Source organism: Macaca thibetana, chromosome 3 (assembly GCF_024542745.1).
Source record: "Macaca thibetana thibetana isolate TM-01 chromosome 3, ASM2454274v1, whole genome shotgun sequence".
NCBI classification, from domain to species: Eukaryota; Metazoa; Chordata; class Mammalia; order Primates; family Cercopithecidae; genus Macaca; species Macaca thibetana.
The window spans coordinates 83012432-83037051 of NC_065580.1; the positions used below are offsets into that span (position 1 = coordinate 83012432).

Consider the following 24620-nt stretch of genomic DNA (forward strand, 5'->3'; position numbering starts at 1 on the left):
TTACCCTCTCAAATTTGTAGTATAATTGTCTTACATACATTTAGAATAACACTAGACAATGCTATGATTTTTGCTTGAAACATCAAACATAATTTAGGAAATTAGAATCTATGAAAATAAAGTGAGCATTTTAGAGCTGCCAGAAAGAAATCTAACACAACCTGTTTTGTCTTTCATTTTTTCTTTCTTTCCTTTATATTGATCATAGATATTATAATGCCCTATCTATTAACTCCAATATCTGGATTATCTATTAATTTGTTTTTAATAACTGATTTATTTCTCTTCAGTCTGTTTTTCTTGCTTTTTTGTATATTTGGTACTTTTTTAAAAGTATGCTGAATTTATGGATAATATGATATAGAAATACTCAAGAATTTTTAATTTTTTTTTCTGGACAGAAGTTGCAATTACTTGTAGATCATCTTGCTGCTCTCAAGACAGTTTTAAGTTGTGTTATGGTAATTATATTTTATTTTCCTCTTAGAACATATGCCTCACTCCTAGGATACTGCGCCTCTCCTAAGAGAATTTTTAGAGTCCAAATGAGTTTCTCAGTTGTTTACCAACATTTCCCCAACTGGCTAGATCTGAACTCCAGTAGCTTTCCAGGAAGTTTTCAGTCCCTGATGATCTCTTCTGCTTTCTGTATGCCAGCCATTGCTTTCTACTAGGTCTCCTCTCTTCTTAACCAACTGTCACATAGCTAAGCAGTCACAGAAGGACCAAAATGGCATTTACACACCCATTTCTAGGTTCTTTCTCTCTCCCATATGGTACATTGACCCCCAATTCTAAACCAGTTTAGCAACTTTGAACTCTATTCATTGCTTCTTTTGGTTCCCAAGACCACTAACCCTTGGTTGGGTCGTATTTTCCCGTACCAACGTCAGGAAGATGCCTTTCTGGAAAATCCTGGCAAATGTGGTACTAATCTCATGTTCCTCACCTTCCTTAAAGATCTCATACCTGACTTGCTACAACAATGTTCTTCAATGCCTGCTGATATGCTTTGGCTGTGACCCTACCTAGATCCCAACTTGAATTGTGGCCCCTATGATTCCCACATGTAGCCTTGCCCACCTGAACCATGCTTAGGACCTGGTGAAAGGTAATTGAATCATGGGGGCGGGTCTTTCCCGTGCTGTTCCTGTGATAGTGAATAAGTCTCACGAGATCTGATGGTTTTACAAAGGGGAGCTCCCCTGCATATGCCCTCTCTCTTGTCTGCCATGTAAGATGTGCCTTTGCTTTTCCTTTGCCTTCCATCATGATTGTGAGGTCTCCCCAGCCATGTGGAACTGTGAGTCCACTAAAGCTCTTTCTCTTATATATTACCCAGTCTTGGGTATGTCTTTATTAGCAGCATGAGAGCAGACTAATGCACCTGCCAAGAATTTTTTTCTCTATTTTGTCCAGATTGTATAGTTTTTATGGTGGGAGGGTGAATCTGATATAAGCCATTTGGTATCAAGCAGCCAAGTCACATAATAATTTATTTTTAATGTAAAGCTATACAACCTTCTTTCTATACCTAAATTTTTTATTAAAATATAATAATTAAAATATTACTAAAAATTTCTTAATGACTTTATTTCATGGGGAAAGAGACTCAGTCAGGAATGTGAAGTATGTCTTACAAGTATTTCTCATTTTGCAGGACATTGTCTGGTTGTCCCTCTCCCATGGATGATCATTAGTGTGATTTATCTTTATGCTTTGAGAAAGCAAGTCTGTAGTATGTTACTATATTCTACTATATAAAGATACTCTTCAGCTTATGATAGGATTATGTTCCAATAAACCCATCATAAGTTGATAATATTGTAAGTTGGTGCTTTAAAAATATATATATATAGACTCTTGTCATGTTGCCCAGGCTGGAGTGCAGTAGCTATTCTCAGGTGTGGTCATAGTACACTATATTCTCAAACTCTTTGAGCTCAAACAATCCTCCTGCCTCAGCTTCCTGAGGAGCTCGGACTATAGGCACACACCCCTATACCTGGCTTGAAGATATGTTTAATAAACCTAACCTACCAAACATCATAGCTTATCTTAGCCCATCTTAACCATGCTCAGAACACTAACATTAGCCTACAGTTGGGCAAAATAATCTTACACAAAGCCTATATTATAGAAAGCTGTTGAATATTTTATGTAATTTATTGAATACTGTACTGAAAATGAAAAAATAATGGTAGCATGAGTACTTGAAATATGGTTTCTACTGAATACATATTACTTTCCCACCATTGTACAGTTGAAAATCTTAAGTGAAACTATTGTAAGTTGGTGACTCTCTGCATTTGTTTATTTCACTACTTTCCCTTTTTCTTTTAATAATCGAAAGGCATAATAAGGTAAAATATTATTGCCTAAAAATACTCTTTTGCTCTGGAAAATAAAAAAGGCAGAAGTTTCAAAGAAATCTTTCAGGAGATATAAAAATCATATGAAAATGAGATAATTAAAGAATAAATCTGTAATTATGTGTGTTGTAAAATACAAATGGGAGGTTGGAAGAGAGACTGTAGATGCGCCATGAAAATGAAAGCAGAAATAAAGTAGGAATGGAAACATTTATATACGAGTTGTGAGATATAGTATCATATTTTCGTTCAACACTAAATAGTTTTCATGTCTAGCAGACGACTTGGAAATTATAAGCTACTCAACAGTGAATCTCAGAGTTTTCTCCATTCATCTCACAGTTAGTGTTATATAAATATACAGCTCCGTAATGATTATATGTATCAATTTTTTTCCAGTCAAGGAGTTTTCTTCCTCATGTTCATTTCTCTGAAAAAATACCACTTGGTACTACATGATGTGAATGGCTATGATTGAACTGGTTACTTAGGGTAATAGGCTGACATCTTGTTTCAGCAATTAAACAATAAAAAAGATGTTCTTTATTAAGATATGAATCCATTTCTTAAAGAAATGGGTTCCATAGATTTCCATAGCATTAAGCATGTCGGTAATTCCAATGACTCATCACTGAACAAAAATGCTCAACCTCAGAGACTATCCTTGCACATAAAAATGTTTCTTATTTTCAGTTGGGTATTGGCCAACTCATATCAAACATTGTTGATAGATTTTTTTTTTCAAGTTGGCTATTAGAGGCTTTTAGCGTGCCACAGCCACTTGGAAATAGCAAGGCTGTGCATAAAGATAAATACTGTGAGTTTTAATTCAAGAAGGAAAATGGGGATCCACTGTAATTGGGAAGGACACTCCAGATTCCGAGGAGGAGAATGCTGGCAAACAGCCACCATAATGCTGTCCAGCTGATAAAAGTGAATGAAGTCCCAGCACATGAGAGGTAGAAGTTTCCCTCTATGACTCACGTTTGCACTGAGGATCAGAGCAACCCAGGCTGAGAGAGAGCACTTTGTTTCTCTCAAATCCTGGAGCTAACTTGGCAGCAGACTTGGAGACACTGACAGAGACAGACACTGGAAAAAGCTACTGGCATTTTCCCAGCCCCAGGACAGAGAACAGGACACCATTTTTAATTTGGGTGCATCTAAAGTCAGCCATTCTTTGGCAACCCAGCAGAGTGTCCATGCAGGCATTTTAGTATTAGGGCAGAGATTGGAGCACCTGCTCTGGATCAGGGTAGGGTCCTCCACAGCCAGAACCATGGAAGACATCTCAACAGTAGGCACTGGAATTGTACTTTCCCCAGTCACAGGCCTTGGGTGAGAGGAGAGCTGCTACAGCTGTGGTTTCTCCTGGGCAATGAGACTTTCAGCCAGGGCCAGCTTGATGAACTAGAACTGGTCTGTGTGTGTTATTGCTGAGTGTCCCAGCCTACTTTCCTGAGACTGTGGTGTAACAGGGCCTTCTTCATTCTACACATAAGCAGATCTCCAAGCATTTAAAGCACTTGCTCGCATGGGCTAGCAGCCTGGGTTGCCCCATCCTTCCTGTGAAGAGATCCTTGTATAAGGGGACCATCTCCACTCCATGACCAGGCAGATATCCAGGGATTCAGAGTGCTATTAGCATGAATCAGCAGTTTGAGCTGCTCCATTCTTCCAATGCAGAGAAGAATTGCAGTGCAGTGGGACCCTCTTTGCTCCACAGATTTCCAGGTATTTGGAGCACCTCCTCACCTGGAGCAGTAGCCTGAGCCACCCCATCCTTCCTGTGCAGGGATACTGGTGCAAGGAGACCCTCTCCACTCCACAGTGAGGCAGATCTCCAGGCATTTGGAGCAGCCACTCTCCTGGATTAACAGATGAGGCTGCCTCTGGTACCCCTATGCAGAGAACTTGGGGCCAAGTTCCATGCCAAGGCACACCTCTGGACACTTGGTGGCTGCCCACTGGACTCTCCCTCAGAGCTGGTGCTAGTGCCTATTGTTGGGGGACCTGTAGATGGACTTGCCAGGTGTAGCCCCACCCAGTGTTTTCCTGGTAAACAAGAATCAAGTATATACCCAGCCCCATTGGCTGCAACCTGCTGTTACCCATAAGTGCTATCTACTGGCTTGTAGGTCAAAGTACCCAGCCCAATATAAAACCTGAAGACAGAAGTGCATATGGTTGTGGAAGCAAAGCCAAAAGACCCTACCCAGCATTGTCCTCAGTCACATCCTCTAGGGAGAGAAGGAAAAGGAAAGGGAAAGAAAAAGAAAATATATATAGGGAAAGGAAGAAAGATAAAAAAATCCTACTACACAAAAATAATTATAAAAATTAGAAGTGTTAGCATCTTCAGATAAGAATGAATCAGTGTAAGAATGCTAGCACCATGAAAGATCTGAATCCACATTCACATCACGCTAGCTCTCCATCAATGGTCCTTAACCAACATGGAAACTCATAATTGACAGATAAGGAATTCAAGGCATGGACTGCAAAGAAGTTCAATGAGATCAAAGAAAAGGTTAGAAATCGATGCAAAGAAACTTCTAAAGCAATCTAGAAAATGAAGAAGCAGATAATAATGTTAAAAAGAAATCAATCAGAGCTTCTGAAATTGAAAAACTCAAGGAATTTCAAAATACAATTGAAAGCATTTTCAATTAGCTTTCAATTGTATTTTGAAATTCCTTGAGTCAAGTATATACCCAGCCCCATAGCTGGGCCAAGCAGCAGAAAGAATTTCAGAGCTTGAAGATGAGTCTTTTGAACAAACCCAGTCAGAGAAAAACAAATCTAAAATAATTTTTAAAAATGAACAGTTTTTGAGAAATATGGCATTATGTAAAGTGACCAAAACTATGAATGATGGCATTCCTTAGAGAGAGGGAGAAAAGTAAACAAGCTGAAACACTTATTTGATAGAATAATTCAAGAAAATTTTTCTAATCTTGCCAGAAACTTAGACACCAAGCTACAAAAAATCCAGAAAACACCTGAGAGATACTATACAAAGTGAACATCACCAACACATATAGTCATCAGAGTGTCCAAGGTCAAAGCTAAAGAAAAAAATCTTAAAGGCAACTACAGAAAAAGGTCAGATTACATACAAAGGCAACTCCATCAGGCTGACAGTAAACTTCTCAGCAGAAATTCTACAAGCCAGGAAAGATTAGATAACCATTTTCAGCATTCTTAAAGAAAAGAAATTCCAACCAAGAATTTCATATCCTGTCAAACTAAGCTCCATAAATGAAGGGAAAATAAAATCTTTCCCAGACAAGCAAGTGCTAAGGGAATGTGTTACCACTAGACCAGGGTTACAAGAGACCCTTAAGGGAGCTCTAAATATGGAAACAAAAGAATGATGTAGTCTACCATGTAAACACACTTAAGTACATAGCCCACAGATTCTATAAAGCAACCACACAATAGAAACCACAAAGCAACCAGTTAACATCTTCATGATAGGATCAAATCCTCACATACCAATATTAACTGTGGATGTAAATAGTCTAAATGCCTGCATAAACGGCACAGAGTGGTAAGTTGGATTTAAAAAATAAGACCCGTCTGTCTACCATCTTCAGGAGACTCATCTCACACATAACACCACCCATAGGCTCAAAGTAAAGGGTTGGAGAAGGATCTAGCAGATTGCCACATGTCTATTACAGGACATCATTGCCTCAATTAGGCACTCTGTGTGAGCAAAAGTCAAATACAAAAATATCTGCTTTATCCATAGAACAAAGTTTTTTTTTTTGTTTTTGTTTTTTGTTTTTTGTTTTTGTTTTTTTTCTGGTTCATTTGATTCACCTGCCTCTTTGGAACATTGTTGGAAGCATAATACATGTCACTGATGGCCAGGTGTGAGAGGAAAATGTATATGGGGGTGTATAGTCTGTCATCTCTGTCACCCAGAAAGGTGAGCCTCATGTTCATGCCATTCCTCAGTAGACTGAAGGCATAAAATCGTGAGAAGATGCAAGAGAGAAACATCTCCATCTCTGCACAGAGTTGGAATTCCATCAGGATGAATTCTGTGACCCAGGGCTGGTTGCATCCCATTCCTTAATAACAGTTTGTGAAGGACTGAAGTATGAATGAAAAGGTCACAACTGGAGAATCAATAAAAATGGAAGTTATTTAATTCAAAATAATTTAGAGGAAACATATGGTAGTCTCTACTATGTTTAAGTTATTTTCAGTCCTAATCTAGCAATTATTTAAAAACCACATTTAGAAAGGACGGTCACCCTATTTAGCATAGAATTAAAATAGTATCATGGGATAATAGATTCCTAAACTCAATTTTATTCTGGAATACCTACATCGATTTCTGACTCTTCTAAAGACTCTAACAGATTTCACTAATTTAACAGTATTTACATTATCTGGTGGTTTATTTTTAGGGTAAACAACTTATAATTCCTAGACCTTCATGTTAGTTATTAATTTAATAACTTTATTTACGTTTCTTTCCATATGAGGAATTTTCTGACACCTGACAATTTTAGATCACAGGTCAAAGTTTCAAAAAGCTGATTCATAGTGGGGCTAAAAAGGTTTATGTCTTACTTGAGAATATGACATTCATTTTCCTACTTCTTTTTGAAAATTAATAAAGAAACATTGTGTAAATGACTAAGAAACTAAAAGCTAAAGGTAAGCATTTTAATTATGTTAATATGTGAATAACTAGCCATTTTCATGTTCATATGTTGACCCACAATATATTAGAAATAAAAAATGATAAGAAATAAACATTATACTTACCCATGGTTTTCATTTGGCAATAATAGTCATGAATATTTCCCGCGTCAAAAATATTCTAAGACATTTATTTGACCGTTGAGTGTTTTTATCATTGTACAGATGTATTTAAACTTAGTGAATCTCATTTTCTGACAATTAGATTATGAATCATATCCATTTTATTTACTATGGTGTATTGTGGGGCTGTATATCTACTTTCATGTGTGTAATATGTATGTAATTATATATCTACATAAGTACATATACATTATGTATATAAAATATACATAGACACATATAAAATCAGATTATTTTAAATTAAAAGCTTAGGATACATTCCTAGAAGTGGAATTTCTAAGTGAAAGAGCACTCTTCATTTGCTTGTTAACTAAGAAATAAAACCATGTAAAAACAGTTGATCTTTTTTCTGTTTTTTCCCCAGAGAGAGTCTTACTCTGTCACCCAGGCTGGAGTGCAATGGTGCGATCTCGGCCCACTGCAACCTCTGCCTCCCAGGTTCAAGTGATTCTCGTGCCTCAGCCTCCCGAGTAGCTTGGCTAACTTTTGTATTTTTAGCAGAGACGGGGTTTCACCATGTTGGCCAGGCTGGTCTCAAACTGCTGCCATTATGGGTGTGAGCCACTGTACCCGGCCCAGTTGATTTTTTTTTTTTTTTTTTTTTTTTGAGATGGAGTCCCATTTTTGTCCAGGCTGGAGTGCAGTGGCGCGATTTTGGCTCACTGAAACCTCTGCCTCTCAGGTTCAAGCAATTCTCATGCCTCAGCCTCCCAAGTAGCTGGGATTACAGGTGCCTGCCCCCATGCCTGGCTAATTTTTGTACTTTTAGTAGACACAGGGTTTCGCCATGTTGACCAAGCTGTTCTCGAACTCCTGACCTCAGGTGATCTGCCTGTCCCAGCCTCCCAAAGTGCTGAAATTACAGGTGGGAGCCACTGCGCTGGGCCCAGTTAATCTTTTAAACCTCACTTTGAGGAAGCAACCTTCAGTGGGAAAGGATGGCTGATTCAGCAGTTTCGCCCTTGTGTACCTAGATTCCTTTGTATTTGTCCTGCCTTGATGGGTACTTCTATTATTCTGTTCCTGAGAGGTTTCCTCTTTAAATCTCTGGCTCAAATTGGAAATAATCTGCTACCTTTTGCTTCCTCTTACCATTACTTGATAAGTGGTAAATGAGAAAACAACAACAAAAAAGAAAATCACAGGCTACTCAAACTTGAATTCAACCCGTGACTTCAGGCAGCTGTGATTTCAGGGAGCTGTGACTTCAGGGAGGTCTGCTTTGCCCCAGCTGCTAGCAGCCAGCCTCCAGCTATCAGCTCCCTCAAGGTTTGCCTCAGACACAGAGAAGCCTCATCCTAGTGCATGTGCTTCTGAGACTGATTGGGGTGGGGATATAAAGGCCCAGGCATTCTGGCTCAACATGGGAAAACTGATGGGCCATAGGGGCTTCAGAGCTGCCTATGGGGTCAAATGAGTCTTTGTTGCACTTACATTGTAGGTTTTCTGTCTCCTGCTCCCTTCCACAAGTGTTTATCCCTTATAAACATCCTGCTTGTCAGACTCCACCTTGGTGGACACTTCTGGAGGATTCAGCCTGGGACGGGCTGAGAGACCTTCATATTTCCCTAATTACCAGCCTGAAGAATTTGCCTCATTCTACCCTCTGGAGATCACGTACCACACTCTTTAGAATCTCCTCCCTGACACTCATCTGCCACAAGAGACTCACCCAGGGCCTTAATGCATTTATACTGCAATGATTTATTTAAATTCACACAAAGTCAGATGTGGGACAAGCACCCCTTTCTCATCTTGTAGCTATGTTTTATGAACACAAATTCTTAGTGGATCACAGTAGTGAGACTGACACTTATTTCTCACAGTGCTGGATACTGGAAGTCCAAGATCAAGGTGCTGGCAGATTCAGTGTGTGGTGAGGCCAACTTTCTGGTTCACAGATGGTACTTTCTAGTTGTGTCTTCACATGGTGTCTTAGTCCGTTTTTTCACTACTATAAAGAAATAACGAGACTGCATAATTTATAAAGGAAAGAGGTTTAATTGACTCGCAGTTCCGTATGGCTGGGAAGGCCTCAGGAAACACAATTATGGCAGAAGGGGAAGCAGGCACCTTCTTCATAAGGCAGCAGGAGCAAGAGAAGTAAGCAAAGGAGGAGCTTGTCAAACACTTATGAAGTAATCAGATCTCGTGAGAACTCACTCACTATCACGAGAACAGCATGGGGGAAACCGCCCCCGTGATTCAATCATCTCCTGCTAGGTTCCTCCCTCAACACCTGGGGATTACAATTTAAGATGAGATTATGGCTCCAGATTGCAAAGCCAAATTATATCACGTGGCACAGGAGTAAGGAACCTCTCTGGTATCTGTTTATAAGGGCGCTAATCCCATTCCTGAGGGCTCTACTTTTTGACCTAATCACATCCTAAAAGCCCCACTTCCTCCTACTATCACATTGGCGATTAGGTTTCAATGAATTTTTAGGGGGATGCAAACATTCACACCATAGTAATAATATTAAATTTAGCTCCAAAAAATTGACAAGAGTTCAGAACTGGGAAGAAACATCAATAATGCATACATCTTTTTAGACCTTGTTAGAAACAGTCAGCAATAATGAAAGCATATTTCATATCTAAACAGAACGGTTAACAATGTATGTGACGATAACCTATTTCCATAAAGTGGGAATATTTACATCTTAGACATCATCTTGCTTCCCAGATTATCTCATTTTTAATTGTGATTATTTCTGATTTTAAATTAAGAAGTACTTTGATTCTCATCTCAGTTGCCATTATATACATTTTGTGTCTAAAAACTGAGCAAATAGCCGGGCGTGGTGATGCACATCTGTTATCCAAGGTACTCAGGAGGCTGAGGCAGGCTAATCTCTCAAACCCAGGAGATGGAGGTTGCAGTGAGCCAAGATGGCACCATTGCACTCTAGCCTGGGCGACAGAGCGAGACTCTGTCTTTAAAAAAAAAAAAAAAAAAAGAGAGAGAGAGAGAGAAAGAAAGAAAAAGAAAACTGAGTAAAATCTAAAAGTAGAAGTTAAGATGTCACACAATAGTGATAAGCTATTACAGCACTGAAAGGGAGAAGAAAACATGAAGGTAATTGATGGTTGAATGACAACCTGAACTTGTCGAAAGAAATGATGAAAACAAGCATCAGTTAATTGAAATAAATGGTATAGCCAGTATGAACATTTCTTTGGGCAGTGGTTTCCATTGAACATACAATATAAAAATCTCTGAAAAGTATTTCTTGAGCTATTTTTATTTATTTATTTTTTGAGACAGGGTCTCACTCTGACACCCAGGCTGGAGTGCAGTGGCACAGTCATGGCTCACTGCAGCCCCAACTTCCTGGTCTCAAGGGATCCTTCCACCTCAGCTGCCTGAGTAGCTGGAACCATAGGCAGGCAACATCAAGCTCAGTGAATTTTTAATATTTTTGTGGAAATGGGATCTCACTATGTTGCCCAGGATGGTTTCAAATTCTTGGCCTCAGGTGATCCTCCTGCCTCGGCTTCCCAAAGTGCTGAGATTCCAGGCATGAGCCACTGCACCTGGCCTGTTTCTTTAGCTAAAGAAGATACTATATTTCTTCATCTCAATGGTATTTTCAGAAAACAACCAGCAGCATTGTCATTCATCCTACCCACTCTAGGACCAGATTTATTTTTCCTAAAAGACAGACCTAGCAAGTTATAGTATCTGTCAACACTGATAGACAAAATGGAAGACTATCAAACAGAAATAACTATAAGTCAACATCAACCTGACTGTTTCAGAAAAGTCAATACAAGATCACTGAGAGACACTGTCACTAGGACTTTTTGCTTGTTTTGAGGGCTATTGATGCTTGCTCAGTAATATCAAGATTGTTGTCAAGCAAATGTTACGGTAAAAATTTTATTGGAGAAGTTATCCAGAAACACATATTCCTATCCTTATCCTGCCATTACGTGATTTTCAATAAGTCAGCTAACATCTCAGACATCAGTACTTTCATCCAGCCATGTGAAGTCCTTTCATCTCTGTGAGAGCCACTTGCAGAGGCCATGAGGCACAAGGAGTATCTCATTTATTCCTCTCCTACTCATTTTTACATTCGTGCCATTTTTTTCTTTTTGCCTTTGTCTCTGATCCCTTTCACTGGGAGTGACATGGAGAATGATACCAAGGGGAGTCAGGAGACCTACGCTCGTGCTCCATCTAGGATAAGCTTCTTGTGGGAACACCTTTTTCTGCCAGCCCAGCTGCCTTGATCACAAACTGACTCAGTAAGACTATGTTATTTAATCCTGCAAATTGGTTAATACCATTAACCTATACTACATGCATGGATTATGAAGTTAGGGAAATGAAAAAAAATTTCAGCAGTCTAACGACCACCAGCACAATGAATGATTTATATCCACAGACACTACATTTTCTAACTACTGAACTCATTTTCAAATGATCTTAAAGTGCTCTCTCAGAAAGCCTTCCCATGCATTCCACAATGCTTACCAACTCGCACCAGTCCTCAGTAGCCCTCTAGAATTTCTGCTCATGTTCCCCTGGATACAAGTCATCACCTCAGGAGAAAAGAACTTCTCTTTCTGTCTCTTGCTCTAAGATTTTTTAGATTACATTATATGACTCTAATCTCAATAATTTCTTCAAAATGTCTTTACTGTCTAGTAGTTTTTAAATTGATGCTCATGTGCTGCCCCATTGGACAGATGACATAAGAAGGCATTGACATTATTTTTCATTTGTCCTAGCACATTTAAATCTGTATAAATCTTAAGCATTAATATTTAAGACATGCAAATTAGTTCTTTCAAGTATACTTTACCAGTGGAAAGCAGAAACAGTAAATTAAGTGACTTGATAGCTGATGTGAAATAGATGAAACAGATGTATAGAATTACTGTGAAACTCTAGCACATTACCTTCTGGAAATTATTTTGTAATGATAACCAAATGAGATAACATATTATATAATTTATCCTTTTCTTCATACATTCCCTAATTCAGTCTCTAGCAGTATTCAGTCCTTATTAGTTTCTTATTCAATTCAATATGCATATATTAGTTTTCTATTCTTAATATTCTCTGTTAGAATAATAAATATATTCATGTTTATGTTCTCCTTTAATGACCTTATGATCCCATTGGTCATATAAACTTTATATGCATTACCTAGTTGAGAAGAAATATAAAGCAATGATTAAATGCTAAAATAATGAGTAAAAATTAGAAATGGGATGTGATTTCGTGGAGAGGGAAATCAGTGTAAGCAGATTGGAAGAGCTTGCTAGAATTTCATAAGGAAAGATGAGTGAAATTTGCATGGAAAGTTTACATCCCTCTTTCCCCAACGTAGACCCAAGTGATAATGTCTTATGAATGTTTTTCCTCTTTTGACAGTCAGGAGGTATCTGTGTTCCTCTCATTTTTTGTCCTTATTTTCAATTACAGATTTTTATTTCTTCACATATGGATTGTCAAACCTGCTAAGTTCTCCTGAATCACGTATCTTACTTGCTGTAGCATCACCCTTGTGTACTGCCAATAGTATAATTTTCCTTACATGCCGTATTAGTTCACTTTCACACTGCTGATGAAGACATACCTGAGACTGGGCAATTTACAAAAGAAAGAGGTTTATTGGACTTACAGTTCCACATGGCTGGGGTGGCCTCACAATCATGGCAGAAGGTGAAAGGCACATCTCACATGGTGGCAGACAGGATAAGAGAAATCTTTTGCAGGGAAACTCCCCCTTGTAGAACCCTCAGATCTTGTGAGACTTATTCACTATCACAAGAACAGCACAGGAAAGACCTGCCCACATGATTCAATTACCTCCCACTGGATCCCTCCTACAACATATGGGAATTCAAATGAGATTTGGGTAGGGACACAGCCAAACCATATCATGTGCTGTTATTTATTTATATTTACTTATCTTTTTTCTTCCAACTTTTATTTTAGATTCAGGGAATACATGTACAGGTTTGCTACCTGGGTATATTACGTGATGCTGAGGTTTGATATATGAATGATCTGGTCACCCAGCTATGAGCATAGTATCCAATAGTTAAATTCTCCCCTCTTTAGTAGTCCCCAGCTTCTATTGTTGCCATCTTCATGTCCATGTATATCCATTGTTTAGCTCTCACTTATAAGTGAGAATATGTGGTATTTGGTTTCCTGTTCCTTCATTAATTTGCCTAGGATTGGGGCTCTGGCTACATCTGTATTGCTGCAAAGGACACAATTTCATTCTTTTTATGAAAACGTAATATTCCGTGGTGTATTTGTACCACATTTGCTTTATCCCATCCACTGTCAATGGGCACTTAGGTTGATTCTATGTGTTTGCTATCATGAATAGTGCTTTTGCTACCTTTTGTAATTTATCTTGTAAGAGACCTTTCAGCAGTACCTATTTTCTCAAAAATGTCCAGACCCTCTTAAATGAAGTTATGCAAGATAAAGCTCATGTAAACCTCAAACAACCTTCAACATATGTTTTACATTTGTGTTTCACAAATAAAGACAGTGAATAGATGATTAGTAGGGAGTTTAGTATGATGGAGGACACAAGATGAAGACAGCTGAAGCATTCTTTAGATCATATTACATCATATAAAGAGGTCATATCATTTCAAATAAAATATTCCAAAGAATGATGCAACTAATAAAAACTTAATATAAGGAATCAACAAAGCAGAATTACACACGGAAATTGGCTGTCAGTGCAAATGAGAAAAATAATATGTTCACAACTTTGGCTCTAAGGAAATGATTCTGATTATGGACTGAGAGAAAAGAATGACACAAAGCAAACTTGAACACTCAGGACACAATTATTAACCTAAGACTTTTTACCATGTTGTTATACTACCAAGGACTAATTTCCCCAGGATTAACACACAGTTATCATAAAGGGGGGGAAAAAAGCAGATTAAGGAAGAATGTCGAGAAACTTCTAGAAAGGGAAAAATGTTTTTATCAGGCATGTAAGATGAGTGGTACTCTTCCCTTGCATAATATCCAGGCTGGCAGAATGTGCATAGGCAAGATGAGAGAGTATCTTTGGGAGTTCTAAGCTTGCTTCTCCTGTGCTTTCAGGATCATCTAGATCTGCCTCTCAGAAAATGCAGAGAATCATGATACCACTTTAGTGTTCTTAAAAATAAAATCAAAGCATCTTAAAAACTCTTTAGGAATTATTATCTGAGGGAAACAGAAAACAACCAACAATGGCTTCTGCAAAATCCTAGGGCACATGTTATGGTCTAAGCAGATAGCTACATAACATTGCTTCAATAAAGTCTGTGAATCAAGAAATTTGTTGGCAGTATGAGAGTTGACAGATTACAGCTTTCAGTTCATGTGCTCTACACTGAGAGCTCATCTTCCTTTTCCTTTGTAAGCTCTTCAGGTGTGATGCAACACTAAAGTCTGGGCTTCAGCTCATCCCCTAATGTACTGCATAGTCAGGTAACCAGTAACCACAGTACATTATAAATTCATAGACCAAGATGACCAGAGATCTGTAAAAAAAAAAATTGAAAACAGTAATTGTTTTATAAAAGGTCTATCTAAACAAATATTTTAATAGACTATCATGAAATAAAAATACAATAAATATACTAAATATCTGTTTTATTACTTCCATTTGATAATGGAGTGCTTCTTTGCATGCCCCAATTTATGTTTTAATGTATCTGATAATTTTAGTTCCTTCTGGGAATCCCAGGCTGCATGGTCACTTAGAGCAGTGGTCCCCAATCTTTGTGGCACCAGGGTGTGGTTTTGTGAAACACAATTTTTCCATGAGTGGGGGTTAGGGGAAATGGTTTGGGGATGATTCAGGTGCATTACATTTATTGTGCATTTTATTTCTATTATTATTACATTGTGATATATAATGAAATAATTATACAACCCACCTTAATGGAGAATCAGTGGGAGCCCTGAGCTTGTTTTCCCACAACCAGATGGTCCCATCTCAGGGTGATGGGAGACAGTGACAGATTATCAGGCATTAGATTCTCATAAGGAGCATGCAGTGTAGCTCCCTTGCATGTGCAGTTCGGGAGGATTTGCATTTCTATGAGAATCTAATGCTGCCACTGATCTGACAGGAAGCAGAGCTCAGGAGGTAATGAGAGCAATGGAGAGTGACTGGAAATACAGATGAAGCTTCGCTCACTCACCTGCTGCTCACCTCTTGCTCTGCAGCCCAGTTCCTAACAGGTCATAGACCAGCACCAGTCAATGGCCCAGGAGTTGGGGAGTCCCGACTTACAGTACCATGTTGAGGCACAGGGTGTCTACCAGGGTTCAGTGTTGAGCCAGAAGAGCTGTGTCTCAAAAGAGGAGTTATGTTTGCTAGAGAAAATGATTTTACTCCAAGCAAGATGTTTGTTTTTTCTTTTTCATTTAGAAATTTTTAAACATAACCATACTGCATCTTTATTTTCCATACTCATACTGTATTTCATTTGACGCATTTTGACTAGGTGCAGAATCTTTTCTTGTTCGGGGCCCTATTCTAAATTGGAAGTCTATGGATTGTTCAGTAATTTTATTAGAAATGAACATTAAAATGTGGCATATATTACCTCAAGAGTGTTAAAGGGTCCCGCAAACATTGTGTCTCCCTCGTAGTGTTAATAGTGGCAGAAATGTTTCCTTTACGTTAAAGGTAACATTGCAACATGTCTCAAATATTGGACCTTAGAAATTTCACTAGGGTGGCAGACCTTTCAATTTTTGTGAGGGCTGTTTCTAACCGCCTTTTTAATTCCAATTTTACTGAAGTATAATTGACAAAAAGTATATATTTAAGATGTACAGCTTGATATTTTAATATCTATATATAGTGAAATAATCACCACAATTAAGCTAATTAAGACATTCATCATCTTACATAGTTACCTTTTGTGTGAGTATGGTGAGAACACCTAAGATCTTAACAAACTTCAAGTATACATTACAGTATTATTGACTATAGTCACATTGTTGTACATTAGAGCTCCAGCATTTATTCTTTTTTTTTTTTTTTTTTTTTTTTTTTGGAAACAGAGCCAGCTTTGTTGTCCAGGCTGGAATGTGGCTTGATCTCTGCTCAATGCAGATCTCTGCAACCTCTGCCTCTCAGGTTCAAGTGATTCTTGTGCCTCAGTCACCCAAGTGGCTGGGATTACAGGCGTGCACCACCATACCCAGCTAAATTTTGTATTTTTTAGTAGACACGGGTTTTCACTATGTTGGCCAGACTGATCTCGAACTCCTGGCCTCAAGTGTTCCACCCACCTCGGTCTCCCAAAGTGCTGGGATTGTAGGTGTGAGCCACTGCACCTGGCCTTATTCATCTTCTATAACAGAAATTTTTAACTCTTTGACCAATGTGCTCCTATTTCTCTCTCCCTCCAGCACCTCGCAGCAACCATTCTACTCCCAGTTTCTATGAGTTTGACTACTTTGCATTTTACATATAAGTGAGATCATGCATTATTTGTGTTTCTATATCTGGCATGTTTCACTTAACATAATGTCCTCTGGTTCATTCACGTTATCACAAATGGCAGGATTTCCCCTTTTTAAGATGGAATAATACTCTATTGTGTGTGTGTATACAAATGAATGAATAATATTTTATTGTGTGTGTATACAGATGAATAAATAAGGAAAATGGTATGTGTGTGTGTATGAATGGAACCACAAAAATTCCAAATAGCCAAAACAATCTTGAGTAATAACAAAGCTAGAGGCACCACAATTATTGATTTCAAAATATATTACAAAGCTTTAATAATCTAAACAGTGTGGAACTGGCATAAAAACAAGACATGTAGGTCAATGGAACAGAATAGAGAGCAAGAAATAAATCCACACATCTATGGTCAACTGATGTTTGACAATGGTGCCAAGAACACACAATGGAGAAAGGATAGTCTTCAATAAATGGTCTGGGAAAACTGCATATCTACATGCATAAATTGCACCCTTATCTTTTGCATATGAACCCACATCGCATACAAAAATAAATAAACTCAAAATGGATTAAAGGCTTAAATGTATTAATTTCAAACAGAGCAGACTTCAGTGCAAGGAAAATTATCAAGGATAAAGTTAATAAATAGTACTAAAATCATCAGTTCCCCAAGAAGATATAATACTTAATGTGTAAGGATTATAAATCATGCTGCTATAAAGACACATGCACACGTATGTTTATTGCGGCACTATTCACAATAGCAAAGACTTGGAATCAACCCAAATGTCCATCAGTGACAGACTGGATTAAGAAAATGTGGCACATATACACCATGGAATACTATGCAGCCATAAAAAAGGATGAGTTTGTGTCCTTTGTAGGGACATGGATGCAGCTGGAAACCATCATTCTTAGCAAACTATCACAAGAACAGAAAACCAAACGCCGCATGTTCTCACTCATAGGTGGGAACTGAACAATGAGATCACTTGGACTCGGGAAGGGGAACATCACACACCGGGGCCTATCATGGGGAGGGGGGAGGGGGGAGGGATTGCAATGGGAGTTATACCTTATGTAAATGACGAGTTGATGGGTGCTGACGAGTTGATGGGTGCAGCACAGCAACATGGCACAAGTATACATATGTAACAAACCTGCACGTTATGCACATGTACCCTAGAACTTAAAGTATAATAATAAAAAATAATTTAAAAAAAAATACTTAATGTGTATGAACCTAGTAAAGTGTCAAAATACATGAGACAGAAAGTGAAAGAACTGTGAGAGAGATATATAAATGCACCCCTCTGTTAGTAGTGGATGGGAGCAAATCACAATCCCCAAAGACACAATTTCAAAGTCCATAATCCTGGCTGTTGAAATCCCGGAAGATCAAAATTCTTAAATGAAGTCTAGAAAATTATAATCCTGAAAGATCAAAGTCCCAAAAATATAATTCTGGAAAAAATAAGTTAAAATTTTTTTAAAAAGATACTTATTTACATTTTTAAAGGGGATTTATTTAAGAATCATAAAAACATGAAAGAACATGTTATAGGCTAGTTTATGCAATAAAATAGGCAATAATATACATATTTTTGCAAGCATAAACACTCAAGTACACTAATGACAGTTGCATGGGTATAACAATTTTAAACTGACAAGTTGTGTTCCGAAAGAAATAGGTCAAAAAGCAAAATGCAAAAACGCATGTCACTATGGTTGATAATTGTGTGTACACCGAAATTTATAACTTCAGTCATATGAAATACTGTAATGGACAATCTAAGTCTTTTGGCAAGATCAAGCAAAAACCCTGGGGATGACACTCTGCATCATTATACCAGTCACCCAGGGAGCTATGACCTCAAGAAATATTATCTTTCACAAATGCAGATGTGCAAAAGGACCTCTTGTAATTTACTGAGGAAGTTTCAATGTTTCTATGCACACTCACAATGCTTAAACATAAAGTCAATGTTGTCATAATGCACGTTCACAAACTCAAATTTGCAAAAAATGCATGAAATAAATTAGAACTATTTAGAAGTCTTTACACAATTTATTCCTCCAGTACTGGGAATGAAGATTAAGTACACAGTATAGTGATTGTAAAAAATAATGCTGACAATATAAAATAGTGGAAAAAACTAAAACAAGAAAAACAAAGCAGAAAAAAATGCAAAAAACACTAAAAAGAATATTTGACATGTGAAAAAGTATATTACAGGACTAAGTTGTGGGCAGTTGCATAGAGGTAGTCCGTAACATCTGGCCAACTTTCATTATCGTTAACTATTTTTTGAAGTATTGCATCGTGATGAATAGCTGCTTTTGTTCTTTTAAAGCATGGTTCTCCTTGGAGACTATGTTCACATTCATCATCTACATGGCATTGGTCTTTTTGAAATTCTTCTGTGATTCTATATATTTTGACATGAGAACTCCCAATTAAATGTTTCTATTTTCTGTGGCATGCTTCTTTGTTGTTCCGGTTATGCTAAAATCCATTCTGTGTGCACTCATATGCTGACCATGAATTTCTCAGCAACAATACTGGTGGATGAACAGCAATTCCACTGCATAAGTGTCTTCTAATCTACTGTGCTTATAATTATTTTCAAACTAGTTGTTAACTTTGCTGGCTTCTTCAGACAAATGTGTCTTTAATTCATTAAAAGCTTCTGGGATTTCATCAGCTGGAAGAAACACCAATGCAGACAAATGACATATTTTTAAACAAAAGCTTTTGTTGGGTCTGTATCACATGGCCAGTCCACTCATCTGAGTTTTCCACCAAATGCAAATGAAGACAATACCAAGGTAATAATTTTGCCTAACATGATGCAACTATCAGGATGCAACTATCCTGCATACATCTGAACATGCACTGATCTCTTCCCCAGAATTCAGGTTTTCATCACTCAGAATTTTAAAATATTAAGATTGTGATTTTGGGGCTTTTAGACATTAGCTATTTTAGATGTTGGAGATTTTGATCTTTTGGCATTTCAACATTTGAAATTATGGTGTTTGGGATTTTTGTCTTTCGAGATTATAATCCAAATCTATAATGGACAGTTTCAGCAGGCAGAAAATTAGTAGGAATACAGTTGAACTGAATAACACCGTGAATCAACTGGACCTAACTGAAATGTGCAGATTACTTCATCTAGCAATAGGAGAACACACATTTTTAAGTTCACATAAAACATTCAACAAGGTAGACCATATTCAGAGCCACAAAACACACCTTACCAAATGTAAAAGAATAGAAATTATACAAAGTATGCTCTCATGCCACAGTGGAATTAAGCTAGTTATCAATAACAGAAAGACATCAGGAAAACCCCAATATTGGAAATTTTAACAAAACCGTTCATAACAAAAAAATGCCTGGGTCAAACAAATCTCAAGAGATATTTACAATATTGTTAAAATAAAAATACAATTTATATAAAAACTTGTATGATGAAATAAAGCAGTGCTTAAAGAGAAACTTACAGTGTTGAATGCATACATTAGAAAAGAAGAAAGAAAATCAAGAATCAAGGCTTCCACATAAGTTTCCACTTCGGGAAACTAAAAAGGAAAAGCAAATTAGTGCTAAGAACAAAAAAGGCAATAATAAACATCAGAGCAAAAATCAATGAAATTGAAAACAGAAAAATCAATAGAGAAGTTCAGTACAATTGATAGCCCTCTACCAGGTTAACTAAGAAACAAAGAAAGAAGACATAAATTACTAATACAGAGTTGAAGGAGTGACCACTATTATTGATCCCAAGGACGTTAACAGGATAATAAAGGAATATTTTGAACAACTCTATGCTTACAAATATGATGAACTAGATAATGTAGAACTATTCTTTGAAAGGCACAATCCATCAAAATTCACAAAAGGTAAAATAGATAATCTGAATAAGATGATATCTATTAAAGAAATTGAATCAAGAATTAATAACTTTCCCAGACAAAAAGTACAAGGCCCAGATGGGTTCACTGGTGAATTCTAAACATTCAGGGAAGAAATTATACCAATTCCATACAATCTGTTCCAGGAAACGAAAGCAGACTGAATATTCCCCAACTAATTCTAGGAGGCCAGTATTACCTTAATACCAAAACTAGACAAACACATTACAAGTAGGGAAAACTACAGAGCAATACCACTCAAGAACATATGTGCAAATGTCCTCAACAAAATATTACCAAATAGAGTTTTATAATGTATATTGATCATAATACTTATATTACAATGATCATAATACATTCTGATCAAGTGGGATTTATTCTGGTATGCAAGATTGAGTCAACATTCAAAAATCAATTAATGTAATCCATCAAATAAACATGCTAAAGAAGAAAAATCTATAATGATATCAATTGATGCAAAGAGAGGATTTGACAAATTTTAACACACATTCATTATAAAGAAAATCTCTAAGCAAAGTAAGGATAGGGTAGAACTTTCTCAACTTTATAAAAAAGATCTGCAAATAACCTACAGGTAACATACATCATACTAAGAAACTAAATGCTTTACACTAAAATCAGGAATATGGCAAGTGTGGCTCTTTGACCACTTCTGTTCAACATTATATGGTAAGTCCTTGCTAACACAGTAAGAAAAGAAAAGGAAATAAAAAGTATACAGATTGGGAAAGAAGAAATAAAATTGCTTTTCTTCACAGATGACATGATTATTCATGTAGAAAATCCCCCCAAATTAGCAAAAATACTCCTGAAATTAATAAATTATATAGCAAGGTTGTGTTGTAAGATATAAGGATAACATACCAATTGCTTTCTTACACTACAATTGAGCAATTTGAATTTAAAAATAAAAAATATTATTCCATTTACATTAGCACTAAAAAATAAGTACTTAGGCATACATCTAACAAAATATGTATGAGATTTATATAAGGGGAACTGAAAATATTTGATGAAAGAAATCAAAGATCTAAATAATGGAGAGATATTCTATGTACGTAGGAAGACTCAGTTATTGTTAAGATTTCAGGTATTTCCAAATTTACCGATAGGTTCAATACAACCTCAATCAAATTTTAGCAAGTTATTTGTGGATATGGCAAACTGATTTTACAGTTTATATGGAAAGACAAAAGATGCAGAGTAGCCACACAACGTTGAAAAAGAGGAATAAAGATGAATGACTGACACTATGTGATATGGTTCGGTTGTGCCCCCACCCAAAATCTCACCTTGAATTGTAATCCCCATAATCCCCACCTGTCAAAGGAGAGACCAGGTGGCAGTAATTGAATCATGGGGGCGGTTTCCTCCATGCTATTCTTGTGATAATGAGTGGATTCTCACCAGATCTGATGGTTTTATACGTTTTTTGTAGTTCTTCCTGCGTTCATTCTCCTTCCTGCTGCTTGTGAAGAAGGTGCCTTGCTTCCCTTTTGCCATCTGCCATGTTTGTGAGTTTTCTGAGGCCTCCTTAGCCATGCTGAGCTGCGAATCAATTAAACTTCTTTCTCTTATAGATTACCCAATCTTATAGCAGTGTGAAAACGGACTAATACACTATCCAACTTCAAGCCTTTTTATAAAGCTGCAGTAATTACAGCTGTGTCGTATTGGCCAAAGAATAGATAAATAGATCAAAAGAATAGAACAGAGAGCCCCTAAAAAATTCCAAACAATTATAGTCAACTGATCTTAGACAAAGGAGCAGTGGAAATTTAATGGAAAAAAGCTAGTATTTTCAGTAATTGATGCTGGGATAACTGAACATGCAAAAATACAAAACAAACAAACAAACAAACAAAAAATCCCAAACCTGAACAGAGATATTACATTTTATGCAGTTAACTCAGATGGATCATAGACTTACATGTTAAGTGCAAAATTATAAAAGCCCTAGTGGAAAATGGAAGACTTTATAGGTGACCTTGTGATTGGCAATGCCTTTTTGGATTAAAAGAATAATCCATCGAAAAACAAATTGATAAGTTGAACTTCATTAAAACTGAAGTTTAAAAAAATGAAAAGATAAGCCACAGACTAGAAGAAATATATTACAAAGCAAATATAAAAAATAACTTGTGGAAAATATACAAATAATACTCAACAATGAGCAAAAACAAAAGCATATAAAAAGTGGACAAAATATGTGAAGAGACACCTCACCAAAGAAGATATACATATGGCAAGAAAGCACATGGAAATATTCTCAATGTCGTCTGTCATCAGAAAATTTTGTATTCAAATAAGAATGAAATACTCTTGTAAACCTATTAAAATGGTGAAAATTTAAAACGCCAACAAAACTAAATACTGGTAAGGATGTGGAGCAACAGGAACTCCTTCATTGCAGGTGGGAATACAAATGGTACAGCCACTTTGGTAGACAGTTTGGAAATTTCCTATAAAACTAAGTGCATACTTCCCACATAATCCAGCATATTGCTTTCCTTGGCATTTACCCAAATGAGTTAAAAACTTACGCTAACCCAAAACCTATTTACAAATGTTTATAGCATCTGTATTCATAATCGTTAAACCTCAGAAGTATCTAAGATGTATTTCAATAGGTGAATGAAAAAACATAGTATGGTACTGATAGAGTTTGGAAATTGTTCCTTCTAATTCTCATTTTAAAATGGAATTCCCAGTGTTGGAGGTGGGGAGTGGTAGGAGGTAATTGAATAGTGAGGCAGATTTCTCATGAATGGCTTAGCGCCATCTCGTTGGTGCTGTCCTCATGATAATGAGAGAGTTCCCATAAGACCTGGTTTTTAAACTAGTTCAACCGTTGTGAAAGACAGTGTAGCGATTCCTCAAGGATCTAGAACTAGAAACACCATTTGATCCAGCCATCCCATTACTGGGTATATACCCAAAGGATTATGAATCATACTGCTATAAAGACACATGCACACGTATGTTTATTGCGGCACTATTCACAATAGCAAAGACTTGGAACCAACCCAAACGTCCATCAATGACAGACTAGATTAAGAAAATGTGGCACATATACACCATGGAATACTATACAGCCATTAAAAAGGATGAGTTCATGTCCTTTGTAGGGAAATGGATGAAGCTGGAAACCATCATTCTCAGTAAACTATCACAAGGACAGAAAACCAAACACTGCATGTTCTCACTCATAGGTGGGAATTGAAGGGGAACATCACACAGCGGGGCCTGTCGTGGGGTGTGGGGAGAGGGGAGGGATGGCATTTGGAGATATACCTAATGTAAATGACGAGTTAATGGGTGCAGCACACCAACATGGCACATGTATACATATGTAACAAACCTGCACGTTGTGCACATGTGCCCTAGAACTTAAAGCACAATAATAATAATAATAATAATAAAAGAAACACTACTAATTTTGTATGCTTATTTTGTATCTTGCAACTGAACTTGTTTATTAGTTCTAAGAGTTTTTTTGGTGGAGCCTTTTGATTTTTCTAAATGTAAATATAAAATAGAATTTGACTTTCACTTTTCCAACTTAGATGTGCTTTGTTTCTTTGTGATTTCTCTGCTAAGACTTCCAGTATTTTGTTGAATCACAGTGGTGAAAGTGGGTATTTTTGCTTTGTTCCACTTCTTAGAGAAAAGACTTTCAACTTTTCCCCATTTAGGATCATGTTAGCTGTGGGTTTGTCATATGTGGCTTTTATTATATTGAGGTATGTTCCTTCAATGCTTAGCTTATTGAGAGTTTTTATCATAAAGGGGTGTTGAATTTTATCAAATTCTTTTTCTGCATCTCTTGAGATGATTAAATCAATTTTGTCCTTCATTCTGTTGATGTGATGTATTATGTTTATTGACTTCCACATGTTGAACCATGTTTTCAGCCCTGGTATAAATGACACCTTATCATGGTGTATATCTTTTTGATGTGCTGTTGGGTTTGATTTGCTAGTATT

At 37.0% G+C, this 24620-nt stretch overlaps 1 protein-coding gene across 1 annotated transcript in view; it reads left to right on the plus strand.

The window, feature by feature from the left end:
• LOC126951318 (uncharacterized) overlaps window positions 1-24620 on the plus strand; it is a 69460-nt gene that overhangs the window by 18001 nt on the left and 26839 nt on the right. The window lies entirely within an intron of this gene.